General features: G+C 42.6%; 1 long non-coding RNA gene across 1 annotated transcript; it reads left to right on the top strand.

Annotated features, from left to right (window-relative positions):
* Positions 1 to 1,812: 1,812 nt before the first annotated feature.
* On the top strand, positions 1,813 to 26,250 carry LOC138773073 (uncharacterized). Its single transcript, XR_011359874.1, has 3 exons — positions 1,813 to 1,882; positions 2,413 to 2,463; positions 25,917 to 26,250. It is a non-coding gene; the product is annotated as an uncharacterized lncRNA (long non-coding RNA).
* Positions 26,251 to 27,958: the final 1,708 nt, after the last annotated feature.

The raw sequence follows: 27,958 nt of genomic DNA on the forward strand, positions 1-27,958 counted from the left end.
AGTGGCGGTAGGATATAGGGGGGGAAAAACGCCCCTACGCCAAAATGGAGGAGTTGCTGATCAGCGGCGCACTTATGTGCGATGCTGATCAGCACTCAGCGGCGTTAGGGCGCAAAAAATAAAAAATTAAAAAATTGGAAAAAAAATAAATAAATAAATCTTTTTAACCCAAAGCAACTGATCAGTGAATGATATTCACTGATCAGCCGCTAGAGGGCAGTAGAGCGACGCTGCCGGAGATTGCCGAGACCCGCCGAACCCGAGGACCTGAGCGTTTCCGAAGATTTCCGACGCTGGACCACCGAACCCAGAAGTGAAGCGAAGAAGACGCGAGGACGGCGCGGACCGCAGATCTTCTCTCCAGACGCCCAGATTAGGTGAGTATGGTAGACCTTCACCACACACACCTGTTCTGCACCCCTCAGCTACCTAGCTGGGGGGTGCAGAACCTGGCAAAACTGTGTTTTTACAGTATGATCGCCATGATGGGCCGGCCGGCACTGGCCGGCCTATCACGGCGATCGTGGGGGTGGCATTGGCGCCATCTTTGGTGGGGACACGTATGGCGATTGGTGCCATCTCGGACAGCACCAATCGCCATTGCTTTCCGGGTCACCGATGACCCGGAAAGCTGTTTTCAGCTGCTATATGCTGATCTGTATTGATCAGCATATAGCAGCGATCGTCGGCACGGGAGGGGTTAATCACCCCCCGTGCCGATGAGCAGAGATGGCCTGCTATACATTATAGCAGGCCATCTTCCCCGACCGCTGTGTGTGAACACACAGCGATCGGGGAAACATCGGGCGTAAGCATACGCCCGTTTGCGTTAAAGCCCACCCTGCGGGGGCGTATACTTGCGCCCGATGTCGTTAAGGGGTTAAGGAGGCTTGTCTCCCATATTTTTCTCCTTTTAGCTCTTTTGTAGAGGTGACTTTTAATAACGTTATTTTTGGATGTGCAGTCTTTTGTGTGCATATGCTGTTTTCTCTTTGGTCCTGATAGATAGATATGGAATGAAAGATAGATGAATATGGGATAGATTTCAGATACATATGAGGTAGATGTGATAGATTGACAAACATGAGATAGATAGATAGATAGATAGATAGATAGATAGATAGATAGATAGATAGATAGATAGGAGATAGATAGATAGATAGATAGGAGATAGATAGATAGATAGATAGATAGATAGATAGATAGATAGATAGATAGATAGATATACAAGGAATAGTCCGCAGCACTCCGGAGTAGTGAAGCAAACGTAAAATTTATTCCAAATAAATCATAACATCAAGTAGTGGCAGCAATATACGCGACGTTTCGTCAGCCTCTACGCTGTCATTTTCAAGCGAGTCTTCAGTGAAACAACTGATAAATTTATACACACATGTGAGATTCAAAACAGCATTTCATTGGTTCCTAAGTGTGCCTTAATTAGTCCACATATGTGTGGACACATTTGTGTCTATTAACCCTTAAAGGGAATTACGATTGCAAAATAGCAAATACACCGGTGGATATAAAGTGTTCATAGGCTTGAAAAAGTGTCCACGAGAGGCTTTCTCTTAAAGTACTTCAGTACATCCAAATATATATAGTCCAAATCATAAGTAGTACAGCGTGGTTCCATGAAATCACCCTATTATGTTGAGGAACGTAGAGCTCATCACAGGTTGAAAATTCACCGAGCTTATCAAGCATGTAGTTACTGCATCGTACACCGGCTCAGGGGGGCGGTGTGTTCCTCACCATTTAGGATCTTTGTGTACACCGCTGCCGAGTCTCACTCCATCTTATCCACTATATAGGTGAACCGAGGTGTGTGTCCCAGATTAACACCCCTTCCACGCCGGATGGCCACTCCAGGCCGTATTAGGTAAGTGTAACTAGTAAATATCAGAAGTATTTTGGTTAAATGCATATAGTACCATAAAAGACGTTCCTCAATCCAGTACTGGGTGAATTCTTGGTCCACATAGTTCTACAAAATAAACAAAATAGTGTTACTTAAAAACATAATAAACTAACACAAAAATTCTGTATGATAAGTGAGTGCGTTGTCACCGAGCCCACTCACTAGGTGTGAACACAGGTCAGACCAAACAAGAGCAAACAGATCACTTGTAAATTCCACTGGTCACCTTGTATTCTACATTTAAACCTTTAGGTGTTAGTGATTGTAATTTATATATCCAATGTAATTCTTGGCGTTTCAATGTTGTTAGTCTGTCACCACCATATTTCAAAGGTAAGACACGGTCTAGGAGCATGAATTTAAGGTCCTTTTCAGTATGTGCATATTCCGCAAAGTGTTTTGGGACAGGGAGGTCAAGTTTTTTCTTTCTTATTGTATATCGATGTTGGGTAAGTCTGGTTTTAATGTCATATGTCGTTTCTCCTATGTAGATTTTTTTGCACGGACACCAGAGGGCATAGATCACCCAGTCGGAGTCGCAGGTAAGTAAATGGTTAATTTTGTACTGTTTCCCAGTTGTTGGATGTGTAAAGTGCGTACCTTTTTCCATATGTTTACAGTTTATACATCTGCAGCACGGATATGAACCTTTTTTCGGTGCACTCAGGTATCTTTGAGAATCTGTTTTCGGGATAGAGATATCTGTTTTCACTAGCTTGTCTCTCAAGTTATAACTGCGTTTGTATGACAGTAATGGTGGTACTTGGAACTCTGCAATATTGGGAAAAGAATTCTTTATAACATACCAGTTTTTTCTGATAATGTTTCCTATTTTAGGTGAATAATGAGTGTAGGTAGATTCGAATGGTATTCTTTGTATCTTATTTTCTCTGTTTTTTTGTGTCAATAATTGTTGTCTGTCTGTATGTATGATTTTCTCACGACTTTCCATCCATATGTTGTCTGGGTAACCCCTATCTCTGAAGTCACCCATCATCTGTTCCAATGTGTTGTCTAGGTCCATCTCATCCCCAATAATACGTTGTGCTCTAGTCATTTGACTTAGCGGCAGTGATCTGACCATCTTAGTCGGGTGACAACTTGTAAAATGAAGTAAATTGTTCGAGTCAGTAGGTTTTTTATATAAAGAGGTTGTTAGTCTGTTGTGATCCTTGTGCACCATGACATCGAGATAGTGTAGGGCTGTATGTGACCATGACATTGTGAATTTGATGGTAGCATCAATGGTGTTAAGATATGTACAAAACGCATCCAATGTCTCACAATCACCTGTCCAAATTATGAAGGCCTCGTCTATGTAACGCCACCAGACCAAAGCTTGTTGGAACAGTGGCGTCACATAGACAAAATTTTCTTCCAAGAAATTCATCACAATGTTAGCATACGTGGGTGCGACATTCGCACCCATCGCAACTCCACGCTGCTGTAAATACAGCTGATTGTCAAAAGAGAAATAGTCATTACTTAGTACTATATCCAACAATCTCAGGATAAAGTCATTGTCCTTGGCGAAAGCTGTAATTGTGGTAACATGGTCACCACAGCGCCCATCCCCATCCGTTTATCTATGGATGTATAAAGACTCGTAATATCAAGTGTGACCAGTATACTACCCTCAGGTACTTGTAAGTCTTTTATTTGGTCCAAAAATTGTGTAGAGCCTCGAATGTAGGACTTGGAATTAACCGCTAGCGGTCTTAACACCTTGTCTAAGAAGATGGGAGATATTGCTGAATACCGACCCCCTCCCTGAGACAATGGGTCTGCCTGGTGGCTGTGTCAATGATTTGTGTATTTTCGGCAAGAAATACAATAGTGGCATTCTTGGATATTGAATAGTCAAAAAATCTTTCAATTTTTCATTAATAATGTTATGTGTTAATCCTTCCTGTAATACAGTGTCGATCTTACGTACAATATCAAACTCAGGATCTTGTGGTAGCTTTTTGTATACGCTTTCATCAGTGAGCTGTCTCATGGCTTCATTGATCTAGATAGATAGATAGATAGATAGATAGATAGATAGATAGATAGATGTTTTTATAATGTACTGTATGTACTATAGAGTTTAATATATAATTCCCATTTGTGTTACAATCAGTTTATCATTAGGGGGCAGCACTGAAACCAGTCATCTCAGTCCATACAATGGGTGAATTCAGTAACACTAAGTAGCCTCTCCCTCTCCTCAGTAGCCTAAAATGACTTTAATGATATTTATTACTAGATTACCCATTGTTAGGTAGACTATAAGACTCACAGCACATTGTACCACAAGACAGTCGGATCACTGCCACTGACCAACTCCCCTCTGCTCCATCTCATATGTACAGTATACATACATTTGATGTACTTTGACATCTTGAGAAGCATTTTCCTTGCAGTCTCTGTGACAGATGAAGATGTATCTGAATCTTATCTGATGTCTTTAATTTTAATAATTAATAAGTGAATGTAGAATCCAAGAAAAATCTGAGTGAATATCCTGTTCATATTCCTCACGTCCTGGTCCTGTTAGTTCTCTGATTGAAAATCTACATGAACTACTCACGTTTTCCAGGCAACATCTACAAGTTTCCCATAAACAGGTTTATACATGGGGAGTACCTCTAAATTTCATCTAATAGAGAAAATTGATATGATGTTTGGGAGTCGACCCTTGAGACCACTACGATCAAGAGAACAAAGGCCACATTAGTCTTAGTGTTTAGTGAACACAACAGAGCCCAAGTGGCTGTGTGTGGTACTGCATCTTAATCCCATTTCTGAGAAATGGACAAATGTGGGGCTATCTTGGGTACTAGAGATGAACGATTATCGCTCAAATGTGATTGTTATCGCGTAAATTCGAACGACAATCGTTCCATGTAAAACCACCATAAGTAAAGCTCCACACAACCAGAGCATGCAGCAATCCCACTGATATTGTCATGTTGTCTGAGACCCCTCCAAGAACCCTATTGTTTTGGGGGGTGGGGGTGGAGTGTTAGTTTGTTTGGGTTTTGTGTGTAAAAAAAACTACTACTACTACTACTACTACAACAGGTGAGGTGGCCTGTTTTAAAACCGTGTCTGGCAGCAGAATAAGTGTCATTGACAATGTCCCTTATTCTGCTGCCAGACACGGTTTTAGGACAGGCCACTTCTTGTAAGCTTACAAGTGCTTCACAGGATTAACTTCACCCAGGAGAGCTGTGGACAGTGATGTATCACTGATGCACAATGAGCCAGGACACACAAAGTGACAGGTCAGGAGCGATTTCACAGCTACACAGCTTACACTACTACCCCTCACATTCTCCTCTGTCTGTCTCTAACACCTAATCAACCTTCTACAAGCCTCTCTAACCCTGCCTCTTCCTATTTCTCTCTAGCTAGTTTAAATGTATCTTTTGTTTCTTTTGCAATACCCTAGATGAAAAAGTTCATGGCATCTTCCACATCTGTATTCTCTTTTCTTTCATGCCCCCAAGACTAATGACCATGATAATCATAGATAAATGGTCGCTGTTGTTGAAAACAACTTCCCTCCATGTGATAGCCAATGTTAAACCTAACATATTTGTAAAAAGAAACAGCTTTAAAATCTTGGCCATTAGATGTTTCATGTCTCTGCAATCTGCAGTCCACTGCTTGTTGTTTGGGAAAATCTGTCTCTAGTAAGAGCTAGGTCCGGACAAATTACAGAAAGTGCGGTGTCCCTGCAAGCTGAGATTGTCTGCCTGGTGAAGATCATTTACACTGTTCCTCAATGGTAAATCAGGGCTTTCTTCTCATCACTCCCCTACTGCTGTATGTCTCACAGTGCTACAGTGTAATCTCCCCTTACGCCCTTAGCCTCTCAGCAGCATCAGTAGCAGTTTAGTACGTAATGTAACCCCTTGCTTACTGCAATCCAACTGCTGCTGTTTCTTTTCTTCCTGCTCACATAGCACCTTGCAAATGCAGTGCATCAGTACTCTTCTCCCTCCACATGTTACCTATAGTACTGTACTGTGTAAATCATCAGCTCAGCACTTTCTGAAGCACTATGTCATGGTATAGCAGAGGCTTTGCCCAGATATTAACCCTTGTGGCTGTGCCCCTGGCACTTGTGAGTACATGAAAACGACTGGTCCAACATGAAGGTGTCTCAGCTGCTGGTGTTAGGGTCTTGGCTTCTTTGGTCACCCAACATCAAGTGGGTAAGAGGGTGCACAAGGCTGGCATTGAGAAAATGGAGTCAAATTGGTTATGGGCTTACAAATGTACTTATGGGCTTACACATGTTCGGACTAAGGTTGAATAGGTCACAATGACAATTCTTTACTTGCCCAAATAATTTTATCGAATTATCCAGTGATCTGTTAACTACACTATAACTCTCTAATTAAAGGGGAACTCCGGATAAGAAAAACTTGTTTTCTATTAAAGTACATTAAGGCTGGGTTCACACTACGTATATTTCAGTCAGTATTGTGGTCCTCATATTGCAACCAAAACCAGGAGTGGATTAAAAACACAGAAAGGATCTGTTCACACAATGTTGAAATTGAGTGGATGGCGGCCATATAACAGTAAATAACTGACATTATTTCAATATAACAGCCGTTGTTTTAAAATAACAGCAAATATTTGCCATTAAATGGCGGCCATCCACTCAATTACAACATTGTGTGAACAGATCCTTTCTGTGTTTTTAATCCACTCCTGGTTTTGGTTGCAATATGAGGACCACAATACTGACTGAAATATACGTAGTGTGAACCCAGCCTAAAAGTTATATAGATGTGTCTATATAATGTATTACCATATCTGTGCGGTTCTGCCACACTGGTAGCTGATAGAAATCCAGGAAGTAAAAAAAAAATGGCCCCTGTGCCAATTCACATTGTGTCCTGCTCCTTCTGCTATCCCACCTTAGGAGACGTATATTCCATGCCTCTGTCTCACATTGGGTGTGTTTGCCGAGGACAGGCTGATGATGCAGATAGGGGGCAGGGCGTGATCTCACAGGAGGCTTGGCTGGATCCCCCAATCCCCTGAGTGATCCACCATTTCTGAATGGACAGATGCAGCTGCAGCACTAATTTTACTGATTGTGATAGGTGGGGGACTGTGGGCTGGCTACTATATGAGACTATTGGGGAGGTCTGTCTACTATATAAGAGACTATGGGGGAGGGCTGTCTACTATATAAGAGACTATGCATGGAGGACTGGCTACTATATGAGACTATTGGGGAGGGCTGGCTACTATATGAGACTATTGGGGAGGGCTGGCTACTATAAAAGAGACTATGGGGGGGGGGTCTGGCTACTATATGGGACACTTGAGGGGCTGTCTACTATTTGGGCACTATTGGGAGGGCTGGCTAATATGTGGGGCAATTGTGGTTGGGTTGGCTTCTACATGGGGCAATATTAGGAGGTTGGCTATTATATGGGATGGGGTTTAATCATGGCATAGCAATTTATCATGTAATTTATTGTAGTGCACAGCACTGGGAGACACACACTACGGACAGTGCCAGGAATGCCGCATGCTTCTCTGACAGTGCCAGGCCCATGTCATTTGCGCTTCAATAATTATCAACATTAGCACAAAGAAAAAATGATAAAAGTGGTGGCTTCCCTGGCGCAATCCGTCTGGACGAGGAGTCTTATGTCTGGATCACTGGGTTTCCTCAATGTTACCGGACATGCCTGGTAAAGGGGAGGGTGGCCCCCTCGAAACGCGTAGCTGAATGCAAATAAAGAACTTCTTTCACCAGAACGTGGAGTCAGTGTCCGGTAACATTGAGAAAACCCAGTGATCCAGACATCAGACTCCTGGTCCAGACTGATTGCGCCAAGGAAGCCACCGCTTTTATCATTTTTTCTTTGTGCTAATCTTGTTGACGGAACTCCTGGCTGAGTTATCGGAAGTTGGCGGGCTGCAATCCCACTGCATTTTCAAGCTCTGAGTAGTGTCAAGCCTAATTCAGTACGACCACACCAGGTGAGCGTGCATACTATGTATTTGTGTTTGTGGCTCCCTCAGAGTTAATTTTTCTGCACATGCAGCGCTTATTGCTTTTTTCTTTCATATATTCAATAATTATTAAGGTTGCCCCGCGACTTAGTCCAATATTTTAATTTTGGCCCACTGTGTATTTGAGTTTGACACCCCTGTTCTAGGACATGGAGTCCATTTCATGTAAATGACGAATCGCCCCATCTTATCTGGCCACTATACACTTGTAATACTTTTACAATGTACAGTGCCGGGCAGATTGTCCTGTACATTTTTATACAGTGTTGTGCTGAGTGCATTTCAGGATCGCTTCCAGAGATTTCACAGTTTTATTGTAAGAAACTGTTAGTGTTTAAGCTGTTTATGTATTGGTAGAAGGAAACCATGCATTTATTTCCATTGTGGGCGGATTTTCAAGGAACGAAATTGCTGCCTGCCGAGCTTTGCCCAAGAAGCCTGCTAATAGAAATTATTCACGTCTTTAATGGAAGCCTTCTTCTTAGAAATAATGGACCAAACAATTGGCTCTTCAATTAAACAGCTCATAGCCTCCTAGCTGTATGGAGACCCCTACAGAATGCACATTGTACAGAACATTTCTTAAGAAAGAGCCATGTTTGGGCGAAAAACAGGGCACTTATAGGAATATTAGGTGTGCCACCATTACAATGACACTGTAAGGTACATAGGTACACCCGAACGAATTCCATGAACTGTATATTGGGGAGGGGGGGTATAGATGCCTCTCTAGTGCGATGGTAATACTACTGCTATTATTTGGAAACTGCTTAATATCGGGGAGGGGTCCCTACATGTGGAGTTCTATACTAGGCAATTACCGATTAGGGGGGCTACCTGCACAGGGAGGCATAACTATTATAAAGAGGGGTGGTCAGAGTATACAGAAATATAGAAGACTGTTGGAAGAAACAGACCACTTGCTTCATCTAGTCTTCCCTCTTAGTATTGTCCCCCCCTTTCCCTTCTTTCCTATAGACTGTACAGATGCAGATCCTTAAGTCTTTCCTGATATGTTTTATGCCTGACACTTTCGACCATTTTAGTAGCCCGTCATCGGACCCATTCTATTTTATCAATATGTTTTTTTTAGGTGAGGTCTCCAGAACTGGACACAGTATTCTAGATGTGGTCTCGCTAGAGCTCTATACAGCGGGATCACAATCTCACTCTCCCTACTGGTTCTACCTCTAGCTATACAGCCCAGCATACAATTTGCTTTCCCCACCTGGTTGCACTGGTGACTCATTTTAAAGCTGTCAGAATTCACTACCCCTAAATCCTTCTCTCCTGAAGTCTTTGCCAACACAGAACTGCCAATATGATACTTGGATAGCGATTTCCTCATCCCCAAGTACATTATTTTACATTTGGAAACACTGAACTGCAGTTTTCATTGTTTGTAAATACAAGAAGATTATATGCTGCCACTTCACCTCAAAAGCTTCATCTTTATTGTATCCAAAAACATATAACAGGATGTAAAGAAACGCACACTCCTTGCCAACTGTTTCACAATGCAGTGTGTAGTGGCACTTCACTCCCAATTAAATACACATAATCACAGTTCATTTGCATAAAAATAATTATGTAAAATCATGTATACAAAAACCTCAGAGCCGTTTCCATTGTTTGGACCACATATCTAGTAAAGCTAAATCATTTTCTATATTACTGACACTTCCACGAACATCAACCCAATTGCACACTTTTGTGTCATCAGCAAACAGATAAACCTTACCCACCAAACCTTCTCCTATGTCACTAACCTTATCTACCAAACATTCTCCTATGTCACTAACCTTATCTACCAAACCTTCTCCTATGTCACTATCCTTACCTAACAAACCTTCTGCTATGTCACTATCCTTACCTACCAACCCTTCTCCTATGTCACTATACTTACCTACCAAACCTTCTCCTATGTCACTATCCTTACCTACCAAACCTTCTCCTATGTCACTATCCTTACCTAACAAACCTTCTCCTATGTCACTATCCTTACCTACCGAACCTTCTCCTATGTCACTAACCTTATCTACCAAACCTTCTCCTATGTCACTATCCTTACCTAACAAACCTTCTACTATGTCACTAACCTTATCTACCAAACCTTCTCCTATGTCACTAACCTTACCTAACAAACCTTCTCCTATGTCACTATCCTTACTTAACAAACCTTCTACTATGTCACTAACCTTATCTACCAAACATTCTCCTATGTCACTTACCTTATCTACCAAACCTTCTCCTATGTCACTAACCTTATCTACCAAACCTTCTCCTATGTCACTAACCTTACCTAACAAACCTTCTCCTATGTCACTAACCTTATCTACCAAACCTCCTATGTCACTAACCTTATCTACCAAACCTTCTCCTATGTCACTATCCTTACCTAACAAACCTTCTCCTATGTCACTATGCTTACCTACCAAACCTTCTCCTATGTCACTAACTTTATCTACCAAACATTCTCCTATGTCACTATCCTTACCTAACAAACCTTCTCCTATGTCACTAACCTTATCTACCAAACCTTCTCCTATGTCACTATCCTTACCTAACAAACCTTCTCCTATGTCACTATCCTTACCTACCAAACCTTCTCCTATGTCACTAACCTTATCTACCAAACCTTCTCCTATGTCACTATCCTTACCTAACAAACCTTCTACTATGTCACTAACCTTATCTACCAAACCTTCTCCTATGTCACTAACCTTATCTACCAAACCTTCTCCTATGTCACTATCCTTACCTACCAAACCTTCTCCTATGTCACTAACCTTATCTACCAAACCTTCTCCTATGTCACTAACCTTATCTACCAAACCTTCTCCTATGTCACTATCCTTACCTACCAAACCTTCTCCTATGTCACTATCCTTACCTACCAAACCTTCTCCTATGTCACTATCCTTACCTAACAAACCTTCTACTATGTCACTAACCTTATCTACCAAACCTTCTCCTATGTCACTAACCTTATCTACCAAACCTTCTCCTATGTCACTATCCTTACCTACCAAACCTTCTCCTATGTCACTAACCTTATCTACCAAACCTTCTCCTATGTCACTATCCTTACCTAACAAACCTTCTCCTATGTCACTAACCTTATCTACCAAACCTCCTATGTCACTAACCTTATCTACCAAACCTTCTCCTATGTCACTATCCTTACCTAACAAACCTTCTCCTATGTCACTATCCTTACCTACCAAACCTTCTTCTATGTCACTAACCTTATCTACCAAACCTTCTCCTATGTCACTATCCTTACCTAACAAACCTTCTACTATGTCACTAACCTTATCTACCAAACCTTCTCCTATGTCACTAACCTTATCTACCAAACCTTCTCCTATGTCACTATCCTTACCTAACAAACCTTCTCATATGTCACTAACCTTATCTACCAAACCTTCTCCTATGTCACTATCCTTACCTAACAAACCTTCTCCTATGTCACTATCCTTACCTAACAAACCTTCTCCTATGTCACTAACTTTATCTACCAAACCTTCTCCTATGTCACTATCCTTACCTGCCAAGCCTTCTCCTATGTCACTACCCTTATCTACCAAACCTTCTCCTATGTCACTATCCTTACCTAACAAACCTTCTCCTATGTCACTAACCTTATCTACCAAACCTTCCCCTATGTCACTAACCTTATCTACCAAACCTTCTCCTATGTCACTAACCTTATCTACCAAACCTTCCCCTATGTCACTTACCTTATCTACCAAACCTTCTCCTATGTCTGTAGACTAACCAGTCTCTGCTCATAAAATACACTATTAACAACAACCCTCTGATATCTCTCCTTCAGCCAACAATAAATTCACTGAACTATCTAGGAATTAAATCCATTTTTCTCTAACTTCTTTTCAGCTCTTCATGGGAAGCTGTATTAAAGGCTTTGCTGAAGTCCAGATAGGTGATATCCACTACACCACCTTCATCCAGCACTTTTCTGACATAATTGAAGATATCAATGAGATTAGTCGGAAATGATCAGCCCGCAGTAAATCATGCTGGTTTGGAACAATCAAATTGTTGATTCTTAGGTGATCCATTATCTTCTTCTTTAGAAAAGTTTCCATCATTTTTACTATTACAGATGTTAGGCTAACTGGCCTGTAGTTACTGGGCTCTTGTCTACTCCCGTTTTTGTGGATGGGTTTAACATTGGCCATTCTCCAATCATCAGTAACATCTCCTGTTAGGAGGGATTGGTTATACAGATCTGTCAGGGGGCAGCAATCACTGACTGGACTTCTTTAGCAACTCTGTGGTGGACACCATCTGGACCCATTGTAAACTGGCAAGTTCCTCTGAAACATCCATATTTGAAAACACTGGGGCTGAACCCATACAACTGGAGGCAATGCTGTGTCCAACGATACTGTGATTGTGAAGGCCTCCTTCTGAAAACCCTGAACAGAAGTAGCTATTCAAATAGTCAGCGTCCGTCTTATCTCCAACAATAAATGTATTCTCCCCATTACTTATTTTAGTAAAGCTGCAGTTATTCTTCTTCCTGTCACTGACATATCTGAAGAAGGTTTTATACCCTTATATCTTTATATGCCTCTTTTTTATCTTCACTATAGCCTTAAAGGGAAACCATTAGCAGGTTTGTGCAAATTAACCTTCTGACAGCTCCTTGCAGCTGTGTACCTTATTTTTTAAGCGCCAATATTCTTTTAGTAGTCCATTCCAACCTTTTTCAATAACTACAATCAAAAAGAAATATGTAAATTAGCGTGTGAGGCCCGTCCAGCCAGTCAACGGTCACAGCGGGGACCTGCCTCTGCTGCTAACTGATTAAGCGGGCCTGGAACATCACATCCCAGGTCCCCTTTCAAGCCATGGAGTGGCTGGGAACTGGCGGACTGGAGCAATGTTATGCCTCCACCATTGCTGAAGCAAGGGAGGTAACGGCGGGTTCACACTACGGAATTCTCGCGGACAATGTCCGCGGAATTCCGTCAGCTGTCCGCCCGCACGGGCACGCACTTTTCCGCCGGCTCCATAGACACAATTCTATGGGCCGGCGTATTCCGCGATCCGCTAAGTGACATGAAACTTCTTTCAGCGTATAGGGGAATACGCCGGCCCATAGAATGGTGTCTATGGGGCCGGCGGAAAGGCGCCCAGATTTGCGGGCGGACAGCTGACGGATTTCCGCGGACATTGTCCGCGAGAATTCCGTAGTGTGAACCCGCCCTAAGTGCATGTTTTTTCATCCTCCCCCTTCCCTGGCCCTTTTGAAAAAAATGTCCCTACCCAGATTTCCTCTTTAATGGGAAACTTAAAAACCTTTTATTAATCATAGATTAAAAAAAGAACCCAAAAATGGGTCTGTATAACAACAAGGTATCAAGACAAAAGCCCACAAACAGCTGCATATTACAGTGAAACCTAAACTATTTGTCTGACAGATTGTGCAGAGACAAGGTGTTGCCATGAGAGGTCCTCATGATGACCAGATGGAGATAAAAAACTAAAAGTGAGCAAATCCGATCAGAGAAGATGCCCCCTTGTGAGTCACTGGATGTAACTGCACTGTAATAACTTATATGTGTTTGTAAAACCTGTGTACCAATAGTATGTACCTCTATATGGATCAGTGAATGGGGGGGATACTAGTGTTTTTATATTGGATTTTATTTAGTAATAATATGGCGATATTAGTCACCATGTGGTGCTAATGATGGTGGTGTGGTGTTGCTAACTACTGTGTGTGTGTGTGTGTGGGGGGGTTCTAGCAGGGAGATTACATACAGTGTCATGCCTGCTTACATACTAGGAAGGTGCTAATTACCAGGAGGTTTACCTATGGGGGATGCCCACTAGACTCAGAGAAGACGCCTTCTGTGAGTCACTCAGAGAAGACCCTCCTGTGAGTTACTGGATGTAACTGCACTGTAAACAATTATATGGCATGCAGAGCCTGGGGAGAGTAGGATTTACCTCTATATTGTGACTGTATGAGGTGATACTGGTCTTTGTACAGTGGATTTTATTTGGTAGCGGAGTGGCAGCATTACTCAGTATGTGGTGGTATTAGCATGTGGTAGCTTTGTCTCTCTGTTGTTATTAGTCTTAGTATACTGGATTTTGTCAGTAACAGTATGGTAGAAATAGTAATGTTCACGGTATGGCAGTTATATATGACACTTGAAAACTGGTAATATCGGTTACGGTTTTCAGGATTTGGTCAATAACAGAACGGTAGTAATAAGTAAGGTAATAATATTTGCTCTTTATATACTGGTGTTATTTGGTAGCTGTATGACTGTAGTATTTAAGTATATAGGGGGAGATTTATCAAAATGGTGTAAGGTAAAACTGGCTCAGTTGCCTCTAGCAACCAATCAAATTCCACCTTTCATTTTCACAGATTCTTTGAAAAATCTAAGGTGGAATCTGATTGGTTGCTAGGGGCAACTAAGCCAACCAATTCTACCTTACACCAGTTTGATAAATCTTTTCCATAATGTTATCATGCATGGGACATTGTCTTATCTCTGTAGATATGGGTCCTTTTAGACAGTGTGATGTTGGGGGAGGGGGCTCTATAACTCTCTCTCACACACTTTCTCTCTTATTACTCTTATAAGTAACTTTCTCTTTTTTTCTTTATCTCATTATTCTTTATCTATCTTTTCATCCATCATAAATTCCCAGTATAAATTCTCATATGAAGATTCACAAGGGGCCAGTATGATAGAACAAGACAGATCAATTGCTAATATGGAAGCAAATTATTTCATTTATTTTGTTTCTGAATGAGGGAATACAGTGTAATCGATTTGTTAAAGACGTTACTTTGAAGGCAGAGAATAGAGGCCTGAACAGTGGAAAGATTTAGGAGAACATGACTGGAATAAGGAAGGAAGGCGAGACACGCTGAGGGTCCTGGTGATATAGTGTAATCACTGTATAATGAGACTTCTAGAACTTTCTAAATATACTTTGTGTTGCTGTTGTGTCTTCTATTATAAAATTACTGCTAGAGCTGTATGATGATTTATTACAATTTGTATCCATAATGCTCTGTGAGTTACAGACATTAGCAGCCTCTCTCCTGTTCTGCTACAATGTATCAGTGTAAATATAGAGTTCACAGATGGGCCTAGGGGCCCCACTCCTCTATACTTTACACTGCTGATATTATTCACTCCGGTTCAGGGCCGAGACAAAGAGTAGGCAGAAGTAGGCGATGACCCTGCAAGTCCGCCCGCCCGCCTGCCTGCCCGCCCTGCACTGTTACTATCAGCGCTCGTAACGAGCGATCATAGTTGCATACAGCAGCACTGACAGAGAGGGAGCCTTTGGCTTCCTTCCTGTCAGCCACCCTTGTCACAAGAGGCTGCACTCCCCTTGCGTTGTCAGTGCTTGAGTGACGTCACTAGAGCGCCACTGTCAGGGGAGAGCGACCTCTTGTGACCGCAGGCAAAACACTGCCTGCGGCCACAATGGTGCAGGGAAGAGGAGACGTGGGGCCCAGGTGAGTATAGGTGTTTGTTTTTGTTTTGTTAGTTTGATTGTTTTGGAGGATTACTGCTATATGGGAAGGGTTAGGGAGCACACAGGGGGTCTATATATAACTGGGGCAGCACAGAGGGGGACTATATACTTCTGGGGAAGCACAGGGGGCTCTATATATAACTAGGGCAGCACCCAGTGGGTCTATATATAACTGGGGCTGCACACAGGGGGTCCATATATATCTGGGGGAGCACACAGGGGTCTATTTACATCTGGGGGAGCACACAGGCGATCTATATACTACTGGGGGCAGCACACTTCTGGGGAGCTCACAGGGTTCTATATACTTCTGGGGGAGCACACAGGAGATCTATATATAACTGGGGCAGCACACAGGGGGTCTATATACTTCTGGGGGAGCACACAGGAGATCTATATACTTCTGGGGGCAGCACACAGGGGTCTATATACTAATGTGGGAGCAGACAGGGTTTTATATACTTCTGGGGGAGCACACAGGGGTCTATATACTTCTGGGGAGCACATCAAGGATCTATATACTACTGGGGGAGCACACAGGGGTATATATATACTACTGGGGCAGCACACAAGGGTCTATATACTAATGTGGGAGCACACAGGGTTCTATATACTTCTAGGGGAGCACACAGGGGATCTATATATAACTGGGGAAGCACACAGGGGGTCTATATACTTCTGGGGGAGCACACAGGGGATCTATATATTTCTGGGCAGCACACAGGGGTCTATATATAACTGGGGGAGCACACAGGGGATCTGTATACTACTAGGGGTAGCACACAGGGGTCTATATACTACTGAGGAAGCACACAGGGGTGTATATATTACTGGGGGCAGTACATAGGGGTCTCTATAACTGGGAGAAACACCAAGGGGTCTATATACTACTGGGGGCAGCACACAGATGTCTTTATACTACCGGGGGCACCACACAGGGGGTCTATATACTGCTGGGGGCAGCACACAGGGGGTCTATATACTACTGGGGGCAGCAAACAGGAGTTTATATACTACTGGGGGCAGCACACAGGGAGTCTATAAACTACTGGGGGCAGCACACAGCAGTCTATACTATATTGGGGCTGCACAGAGAGGCTTTACTACTATACTGTGGCACAGGGACACCTTAAAAATATGGGGGCACAGAGAGGTGTAACTACTATATAAGGGTACAGGGGACCTAACTACTGTATGTGTTGGAGCCTAAAATATTTCTCTGGCAGATTCTGGAGAGATGATTCACAGCCAGGAGAAGAAAAAGTGACAGACTCTGATCAGAGAAGATGCCACCTATGAGTCACTGGATGTAACTGTGCTCTGTTATATGGTTGTAGTGATAGTGGTCATGGTGTGGCAGTATTATGTAATGGTATCATTGATATTTTTCTGTTTTGTTTAGAGCAGTTTTGAGGCAATATGTAATCACTGTATGGTGGTAGGAGTGTTATATGATAACTACCATATGTATTGAGGCTCTTAATACAGTGTGGGGGCACTTTCGGGGCATTATGCTGTGTGGGGAGCACTGATTCTGATAATGCTGGTTTCGGGGGGGGGGGGGGGGGGGGCGCCATCTGCCTTCTCTGTCTAGGGCACCAAAACTCCTTGTCCCGGCCCTGCTCTGGCTCAATATAATATCAAAGACGGCCAGTTGCTTTCTTTCTACTAGAAACAGCACCACCTTTTTTTAAAGACTGTGGCTGGTATTGCAGCTGAACTCAATCCAAGTGTTTTCCACAATATAATGCTTAGTTTATACGGAGCGATAATTGGCCCGATCATACGATTAACGATTTCGAAGTAACAATTTTTTTTAATAACGATCAGCATTTAGATGGAACGATATATCGTACAGAAAATTCGTTTTGCGATCCTTTTGCGATCGCTTAAGCCTATCTCACACATAGGTAAAATCAGTGAACGACTGTTTACACGGAACGATCGGCGAATTTTTTGCGAACGATGAACGACGATTTAAGAACATGTTAAAAGATCAAAATGAATAATTTATTGATCATTTGCCGCGTTTACATGTACGATTATTGTTCGAATTCGATCGTTATCGTGAAAATTCGCCCGATAATCGTTCCGTGTAAACGTAGCATAAGCCAATGGAAAAGATTGCCAACACCTTTGTCTACAGGCTGTGTCTGGTATTGCAGCTTGTGAATGCTTGTGAATTTAAGTGAATGTTATAATACTAGACACAGCCAATGGAAAGGATTGGTGACTCCTTTGTCTACAGGCTGTAACTGGTGTTACAGTTTCTCCCCATTTACATAAATGCTATAATACTACACATAGCCATGGATATAAGTGGCACAATCTTGCCTATAGGCTGTATCTGGTATTGCAGCTGAGCTCAATCTGAGTAATTACTGCAATACCAGAAACAGCCAATAAAAAATTCTGGTGCCAGCTCTCTCTCTAGGCTGTGTCTGGTATTGCAGCATTTCCCCAAGTGAATTATATAATACTACCTATAACCATGTATTAATGGTGCTACCTTTGTGTATAGGCTATGTCTGGTATTGTGGCTAATTCCTATTTATAGGGGTCATCCAGCACTACAAAAACATGGCCACTTTCTTCCAGACACAGCACCACTCTTGTCTCCGGTTTGGGTGCAGGTTTTGCAACTTATTTGCATTGAAATGAATGTAGCTTAATTGCAAACTTATCAGCTACTGTATGTCCTGCTGGAAGTGGTGTTTGTGCTCTCTGCTGACATCTCTGTCCGAGACAGGAACTGTCCAGAACAGTAGTAAATCCCTATAGAAAACTTCTCCTGCTCTGGACCGTTCCTGTCTCAGACAGAGATGTCAGCAGAGAGCACTGTGTCAGACTGAAAAGAAAACATTATGTGCAGGACATACAGCAGCTCATAAGTATGGGAAGACTTGAGATTTTTAAATAGAAGCAAATTACAAATCTATATAACTTTCTGAAACCAGTTGACATGAAAGAACAAGATTTTTGCTGGGCAACCCCTTTAAGTAAATGTCGTAATGTCAGACATAGCCACAGCCAAGAGTGGCGCTGTTTTTGAAACAAAAATAAACCACTCTTTTCTATTCTCCCCCAAACCTTTCTATCAATGATCATTCTGCTTCTATAACATATGTCTGCAATTCCCCAGAATTAAGGTAAAAATTTCCTAAACATAGAAGATTCTTCCGACCATGATTAGTCATAGGAATAAGCAGGAATAAAAATTGGGGGAACTAATTGCCGTAAGTAACGTCTCCTTGGAGATTATCCGAGAACAACTATAAAGCTGCAATTAACTATTATTTTACATCCAGAAAAATGTTATCTTGATTTCTTAGTGGCATCACACAAGCAATTGGTGCTGGGAAGCCGACTACTCTGTGGTCTCACCTATAGATGGCACTGTTGTATTTCTAGCCAGATGGCAGCAAGGGCCTGGCACAATGCAGGGATATTTTAATTGGAATACATACATACATAAACACAATGAATAAATATGATAATTCCACCGTGCCGTACGGCAACATCAATACTTCAATACGTCTGATGCTTGGATGTCATTGCCCAGAATAGTCTCACTCACCTTTCATGGCCCACATCAGAGATGAATTTATGGATTGTTTAACCTACCGGTACAGGGGGGTGGGGGGAGGGGCACCAGATTAAATTTCACTTATAAATCTCCATCATTTGAGCTTTCCAAAATCCAGTTAGTGATGACTTCAGATAAACACAATGTGTGCCAATAGGGTGCTGGCAAAGGGCTAATCCTCAGTCATTGAAGGTGACTATGCTCTTGTCTGGTGTATGCCATGCTGAGCAGGTGCAATACAGCAAAACATCCTGATGGCATATATATATATATATATATATATATATATATATATATATATATATATATATTAGTATTACAGACTAGGAAAAGAAATTACCAACTAAAGTTTCGTGTGGGGGAGTTACTAATAACTAATAGATGATGGACCCAGGGGAGGGGGCTTGTATCCAGTACAGGAGCCAAAGGGCCAGAGTAACAATTCAGTCAGGGTGCTAAGGGGGTACTGCTCTGAGAGGAACCTCTTCACTGCCATAGACCACTAAGGATACTGGCTTTAAAGGGTTTATTCAGCAAAAATCTTTTTCTTTTAAATCAGCTGGTTTAAGAAGATTATATAAATTTATAATTTACTTCTATTTAAAAATCTCAAGTGTTCCAATATTTATCAGCTGCTGTATGTCCTGCAGGAGGTGGAGTTTTCTTTTAAATCCGACACAGTGCTCGCTGCTGCCATTTCTGTCCATGACAGGAACTTCCAGAGCAGTAGAGGTTTTCTATGGGAATTTGCTGCCTGGGCCAGAGGTGGCAGCAGAGAGTGCTGTGTCAGACTGGAAAGAAAACAACATTTCCCGCAGGACATACAGCAGCTGATAAGTAAAGGAAGACTTGGGATTTTTAAATAGAAGTAAAATACAAATCTATATAACTTTTTGAAATGAGTTGATTTGAAAGAAAAAGATTTTTGCTGGACAAACCCTTTAACCCTTTTCACTTCCCTAATCCACCAGGGATACTGATATTAACCCTTTACAGCTTTAAACCACCATAGTACTGACATTCACTCTTTAAAGACCAACAAAAATGCTAGTAATAACCTCGTACTGCACTAGAACATCAAAGATGCCGGTATAAACCCTTCACTGTCCTGGACTAGCATCAGTCACAGTGTACAATAGTTTTGCACTATAGTGGATATACCGTATTTACCGTCGTATATACCGTCCTATACGCCTGGTATGGTCGCCCTATACGGTTGGGGGGGGCTCAAAAATGGCCGCATCCCCACCATATGGGGCAACCACTATAAAAAAAACGAACAGTTAACTCACCTGGGGCCTGTTCCCCGCATCGGGGCACCTCCCGTACCGCTCCTGGCACAGACAGTGTGACGTACGCTGCCTGGGCCAGAGACGGACCTCTCCTGGGTAGCTGAGCGTCTCATCGGGGAGGCTCAGAGACACTCGGCTGCTGGGAAAGCTTCTGGAGAATGAGAGAGGCGACGGAAGTTTCTGAAGCCTCTCTCATTCTCCCGAAGCTCTCCCGGCAGCGGGCGTCTCTGAGCCTCTCCGATGAGACGCTCGGCTGCCCGGGAGAGGTTTGGGAATCTCCGTCTTCGGCGCAGGCAGTGTACGTCACACTGCCTGCCCCAGGAACAGTACGGGAGTCGTGCCTATGCTGGGAACAGGCCCCAGGTAAGTTGAATTTTTTTTTGTTAATTTAAACTGCAGTTAACATACGGAAAATACGGTATGTGTAATTGTATCAGCTCTGTCCACAGTGCATTATACACACTGTAACGTCCATATAAAACAAATTATAAATGGTATATAATGCCGCCAAAGTGTCCACATCATATCAGCAATATTCAGATATATTGTGAGATTTAGTGACCATATCCTTCCAGCATCAGGGTCCGTATAACTATGATCCTAAGGTGAACTAAAGCCCCCTTAAAATGCCATGTAATCTGTATAATACCATATATAATTCTATATAACAGTGAATACCTGACATGCAGGACAACAGTCTCAGTTCTTGCTTTGCAATATCCCCTCGCCCGACCCCCTTCATCCTGATTGGTTCATGTTCCTACGCTATTGTGCTTCATAGATATGGAGTTACATGATAAAATTTGATCTATTTCGGCCACAATGAAGTGAAGCTACAAAAGTATCACTGAGTTTATCGGGAGCTGTATATAAAGTCATCTCCTCCAGTGTTTATTTCTATGGTAGTCTGAAAGGAACGCAGGTGATCTGGAGCTCCGACGTATATAACAAAATGAATCAGTACCTAATTTTCCCTCTAAAACAAAGTTCCCTTTAAGTCCCTTTTTCCGCCGCAGCTCAATCGCTCCCTTGCTGATAGCCGAAAACGAATGAAGAGCGTTCCTTTCCCCGTCACCTGGGAGTGATTAGGCTCTGAAGATGCTGCATCCTCCTGAAAATATTGTCCAATTTCCTGATGGGGAATGAATTAGGGTAATCTGCGGCGTGCACACTAAAACCGGGAATTAGAGACATAATATAAATGTTTAATTTCCTGCTAATCAGCGCGGTTTTAAGGTGCCGTGGTCCTTAATGGCGTCTCTGCTTCCCGCCTGAATGCCAGGGAGCCACCTTTAATGCAGGCATTTCTACCTTGGCTTTGACAAGCCCAGCTTCTGAATAATCAATGTGGCAGATCCCACCCTCTGAAATGACATTTTCCTGCCCAAATATTGTAAATCCTGTTATTGAGTCAGAGAGCAGTGACTGTGCCTCCTTTGTGCCTCTTATCTGTGATCAGTGGAATGGAGGAAATTGGAATTCCGAGACTTTGAGGAGTCTTATCTCTCCTCCGGCAATAGAACACACAACTCTGCTTTGCATAAACTCCCCTCTTAAATGTGTACGTCTATAATTGGATTCTTCTCTGTCTCTCACTTGGTCTGACATTAGGCTTTTCTTGTGTATTCATATTCTCTCATTTACTGAGAGGCCCTAAATGTCTGGCGTCGAGAGGGAAAAGGGAGAGAAAAAACAATTGCATGGTCTTTTATGGGGAAATGGAGAAGATGAGATGTGGCGGTAGAGTTGGTTCAGGGTCAAGTTGTTTTTTTTTTTAACTCACCAAAGGGGACTATAGACTTTTATGATATCATGAGACACACAGGATATGAGGCCAAACAGAAAATCGGTTAAAGGAGACCTGTCAGCCCCCGTGCTGGGACAGAGCCCGGCCGACCCCCCCCGGTGCAGACCCATATACCTACTGCTTCCGAGAAGTCCCGCTCCTGGATGCGGTCCCACCACCAAGATATCCCCATCTGAAGCCACGCGCATGCTCACCAGAGATGAGTCCAACGTCCATAGAGAATGACTGGAGCCATCATTCTCTATATGCGTCGGACTCATCGCTGATGAGCACGCGCACGCCTTCGGACAGGGATATCTCAGCGGCGGAACGGGCTCCGGGATTTCTCGGAAGTGGTAAGTATATGGGTCTGCACCGAGGGGTCGGCCGGGCTCTGTCCCGGCACGGGGGGGTGACAGGTTCCCCTTAACCCAATCTATAAAGGCCATTATACACTGGTGATGGGTTTATCCATCAGTATAAGGTTTGTGAAGGTCTCCTGAGTCTCTACCAACAGATCATGTCATGGTCAGGGGGAATGAATTTTCACTGTCTGATCCCTTTGTACTTGAAGGGATAAACCAGCCGTAATAAAATTCCGGCTTACCCCTCCCTTCCCTATATGCCATGCCAAATGTGTATGAGCAGGACGTGAGAAACAACTGTGTATAGGCCCCTTAAGGACACGATGTTGTAGGTAAAGGCCGGTCTCCAAAATTCCTTCCAAATGGGATTGTTTTCTGCTGGACCTTTGGGTCCCATTATTGTATTGGTTCCTGAGTGTAGAAAAACTGTGGTGGCCATACACATTGTCCAGTTGTTGGCGAGAAAACTAAAAAAATGCCTCTAGTGACCTCCCAGCTCTTCCCCTCACAGATGATGTTGGTGGAGAGAAGGATTGGGTTTTAACACACAGGGGGAGATTTATCAAACTGGTGGAGTAGAATTGGCTCAGTTGCCCCTAGCAACCAATCAGATTCCACCTTTCATTCCTTAGAGATTCTTTGAAAAATAAAAGGTGGAATCTTATTGGTTGCTAGGGGCAACTAAGACAATTCTACTTTACACCAGTTTGATAAATCTCCCCCACAGTCCTTTTGTTTTGCCTATTATAAAAAGATGTGTGACGAGGACAAAGATTTCTGGCAGCATCTTTGTCTCCAGTGTCCATTGGTGTTAAACAGATAACCGTTCTTTCTTGTTCCCCCATATATTGGAGGCTGATGAAAATGTTGCAGCTATGGGTGATGCATGGGCTCTTTCTAGTAAAAGAAATTAGATGGAAACCTTACAGTTTCCAACTGATTTCAGTACAGAGAGACGGCACTAGGAACAGAGATAATTGTGGGGAGTCCCAGCTGCCAGGGGGTGGTGCCTCCCTTCTTCCCATTTGAGAGATGGAAAAGTGTAGGAATGGACTGCTCCCTAGAGCCAAGAGGGTGTACTATTTACTATACTTTACTATTGCCAGTGTGCTGTGCTTATCACATTAGATATGTTCACACAAAGAATTTTTTGTTCTGCAGAGGATTTTCTATTTAAGTACCTTAGATTTGGCTTCAGTTTAAATAGGGATAAGCCACCTTAAGGTGGAACAAAAGCAAAACCATTATATTGTGGCACTGGATACTGTGACCACCGGGGGTCTTTATTAATCCTCAGCTTTCTGAGACTTTCTTTGATTTTCTTAAAAGCGCCTTTTTTTAAGGCTATGTTCACACTACGTAAAATAACGTCCGTTGTCTGCGCCGCAAAACTACGGCCGTTGTTTTGAGGTTCCCTATAATGACTGCAATGCAATGTAAAAAAAAATTCTGAGTGGTTTCTTGGGCTGGGTGGAGTATTTAAAGTAAATGACCTGTTTCATCCCATTTATAATCATGCTAGGAATCATAATTTTGGCCTCAAAATAACGGCCGTTGAAAATAACGGTCGTTATTTTACGCAGTGTGAACATAGCCTAATGGTGTTAGTCCAATATGGACATTCTGCCGTTGTAACTATTTTTATTGTATATGTGATATCTCACACCCTTTCTGATAAGTGTATAAGCGTATCTGCTTATTTTGACCATTTTATTTTTGAATCCATGTCTTGGGTGTGCCAGACATGATTCCACCACACGTCATACAGGTTCCCATTCGACCATGTGAATGCCACCACCACAGGTGTACAATATATTTTATCATATCTATAAGTACCATTTGCTGGGGATCTGTATATAAACTTTCTGAGGCATATGCAGCTCTACTCTGAAATGCACATTCAGATGTCTTTCCTGTCATCGGGTCCTGATACTATTTGCTGTATTCATATGCTTTTATAGATTTTTTATTCTGCTTTGTGCTGCAGCCTGCACTTCCATATAAGCTATTTCTATACATATTGGATTTGGTAATTGATGCATCATTTATTCTATTGCAATATTGTATGTACAGGCAGATGCATCTAAAATTGGTTCTGTTGAAATACAAATTACACCTGCACTTTGCTATCTATTATATTTTCATCACCCCTCATGTTTCATATGAGCATCTGTAACGTCTTGTAACACGGAGTGTCATTTTACTATCTCAGCTATGATTCTTTGTAAAACAGTTTTTATTGTTTTCACAACTTTTAGGTAACAAATATCACAAATACAGAGTGTTATAGAATTGCGATTCTTGTTAACAGGTGATTAGTGCAGACATACATTGCGGAATGCTTGCTAAGGGGCGAGTGCGAACATAAGGAGAAATCGTAGAAATGTGCTATATAAGTCATACCAACCAATTACAATTCTAAACCTGTTATACTGTACCCAATTAAAAGAGTCAGTAGGTAATCTCCAGTATGAAGCCAAATTAGATGAAAGAAAATGGGGAGCGGGGGGCAAGTAGTGTAGGCTATGAGTCTCTGCATGGTCCATGTAGATTCTCTGAAACAGGAGGATTGATTAAATTTGGGTGAGGGACACCTACATTTTCATGACTCAGGTACCAGATTGTATAATAAAAAGTCTATCTTAATTGAGTCTGAACTCTCATCAGTAATGTGGTTGTAAGGCTTTCCCAAGAGACCTTTTCGACGATTGCCACGATTGTTAGGTTAAATCTAGTGGTGCAAATGGAGGGAATTTAAAATTAGAGCTGCGAAAAAAAAAAGGTGTTTCTTGATGCATAATGAGTAATCTAGCAATAAGGGCAAATACAAAGATAAAAGTACAATTAGAGAGCAAGCCAAATACAAAGATAAAGCAAGAGATACCATGTTTCTCTGAAAATAAGACCGCGGGAGCTATTGTTCCAGAGTGTACCCTGGACAGTTATGTTCTTAAAGGGGTTTTACGACTTATTATTACTTGTCCCTTATCCACAGGAGATCGCGGCGGTCTATCCTCTCAGCCAGGGATCTCTAGAATGGTGCTTCTGACAGCTTTGTTTGGCATGGAGCCGCGGGTTGGTGAAACCCCCCCGCTCCATTTCTTCTCTCCGGTGGCTCCATACAAAACAAAGCATTTGGGCCCCTAGAGATCTCCGGGGGCACAGTGGTCGGATCCCCTGTGATCTCATACTTGTCCTATATCCTGTGTATAGGGGACAAGTAATAATACCTTATATTATACCTTATATATATACCTTTTAACCCTTTTAATTTAGAGCTAAGTATTTCTTGTTTACCTCTAGCTTTGTCTTTGTACTTTGCTTCTTATTGTACTTTTGCTTTGTCTTTGTAAACTATATCTAGTCACTATTTTTCTTTTTTTTTTAGGTACCTTGGAACCCTTTTCTCCTGCCTATATAACCCCTTTCCATGGGTCGGTTGGATAGATTAGAATAAAGGGCCAATGCCCGGATTCTCGGATGCAGGGAGATATATATACCAAACGATTCTCTGCAGTTTTCCAATAAAAAAAGCATACAAAAGATATGAAAACATTTACATAAAAAAATCAGAAAAGTTCTAGTGAGAAGCCGATATGTCATAAATTATACATAACAACTACTGAGACGTAAATGCTCCGATGAGAACCAGGGAAAAGCTGTTATTCTTCTACCACCCACCATATATTACACACACAGCCAGTGTACATTCACATTGTACAACCTAAACAATGGAGAAAATACATAATATGGTGGGAAATAGCTACAGAAATTACAGGATTAAAGTTTTCTGTACTCTGACAATCTGGTATCTCTGGTATCCCTGAAGCCGTACCCTTACGTCTACTATATGTGTTCACATTTCTTGTTAAATGAATTGAAAAGAGCTAATCACGTCTGATGTACTTCTGTACATAAACTAAGGGTGCGTTCACACGTAGAGGATCCACAGCAGATTTTATATCAATGTAACTAAATGAGTGAACACAGCATCAAATCTGCTGCGGATCCTGTACGTGTGAACGCACCCTAAGGCTGGGTCAGGGGCAGGCTGGGCCGGGGGGCTGTGATAAATCTCTCTGTGTAAAGACACCCTAAGGTACTATGCTGTGCACCTGAGATAGGTTCCCTTTAATCCAATAGATATCTTGGGATAGCTCTCATTAAATACTATATAGCATGTGAGAGGGTACTAGGTTTAACCCCTTAACGACAAAGGGCGTATATTTACGCCCTGTTGTCATTAAGGGCGTTCAGAACGGGGCCGCGCGGCGACCCCGCTCTGAACCGCCGCGGTCCCGAGTGCCGCATGTAGCCCGGGACCATGGCTATTAGCGATCGCCGTGCCTGCTAATAAGGTAATCGGAGGCAGCTGTCAAAGTTGACAGCTGCCTCAGATTACCGGAGGCATCCATTCCCTGGTGTCTAGTGGGGGAGATCGCTCCTCCGGGACAACGTCCCGGAGGAGCGATCTCCGTGTGTTGCGCCGGCCGGGGTCCCCTCCAAGATGGCACCGACCCCGGCTCGGCACTCGTTTGTTTTCAGCTGCAGCAGCCGAAAGCAAACGAGTGCCGATCTCATTGATCTTTGCTGTATAAGTATACAGCAAAGATCTCAATGAGAGATCAGTGAGTATATACTAGAAGTCCCCCAGGGGGGCTTCTAGTATATGTGTAAAAAAAATAAATAAAGTGTTGTTATCAATAAAAAGCCCCCTCCCCTAATAAAAGTCTGAATCACCCCCCTTTTCCCAGGTTATAAATAAAAATAAATAAATAAACATATTTGGCATCGCCGCGTGCGTAATCGCACGAACTATTAATCACATTACTGATCTCGCACGGTAAACGGCGTAAGCGCCCAAAAATCCCAAAGCGCAAAATTGCGCATTTTTGGTCGCATCAAATCCAGAAAAAATGTAATAAAAAGCGATCAAAAAGTCGTATATGCGCAATCAAGGTACCTATAGAAAGAACATATCATGGCGCAAAAAATTACACCTCACACAGCCCCATAGACCAAAGGATAAAAGCGCTATAAGCCTGGGAATAGAGCGATTTTAAGGAACATATATTTGTTAACAATGGTTTGAATTTTTTACCGGCCATCAGATACAAGAAAAGTTATACATGTTATATATCATTTTAATCCTAACAACTTGAGGAACATGCATAACTGTCACGGCCGCGGCGACCTCCTCCTGCCCCATGCAGCCGCCGGCGTCCTTGTGCGGGGACCCGGCGCTGCTGCTAGTTCGGCCCCTGGGGGCGCCTCACCTCTCCTCCGCTCCTGTCTCCGTCTGTGCCGGCCGGCGCGCGTCCCCGCCTCCTAGGGCGCGCGCGCGCCAGCTGTCTCAGATTTAAAGGGCCAGTCCGCCCTTAATTGGTTAATTGCACCATGCACTCCCTATAAATCCCAGCATGCCCTGTC

This window comes from Dendropsophus ebraccatus, chromosome 14, assembly GCF_027789765.1.
Source record: "Dendropsophus ebraccatus isolate aDenEbr1 chromosome 14, aDenEbr1.pat, whole genome shotgun sequence".
Taxonomy (NCBI): domain Eukaryota; kingdom Metazoa; phylum Chordata; class Amphibia; order Anura; family Hylidae; genus Dendropsophus; species Dendropsophus ebraccatus.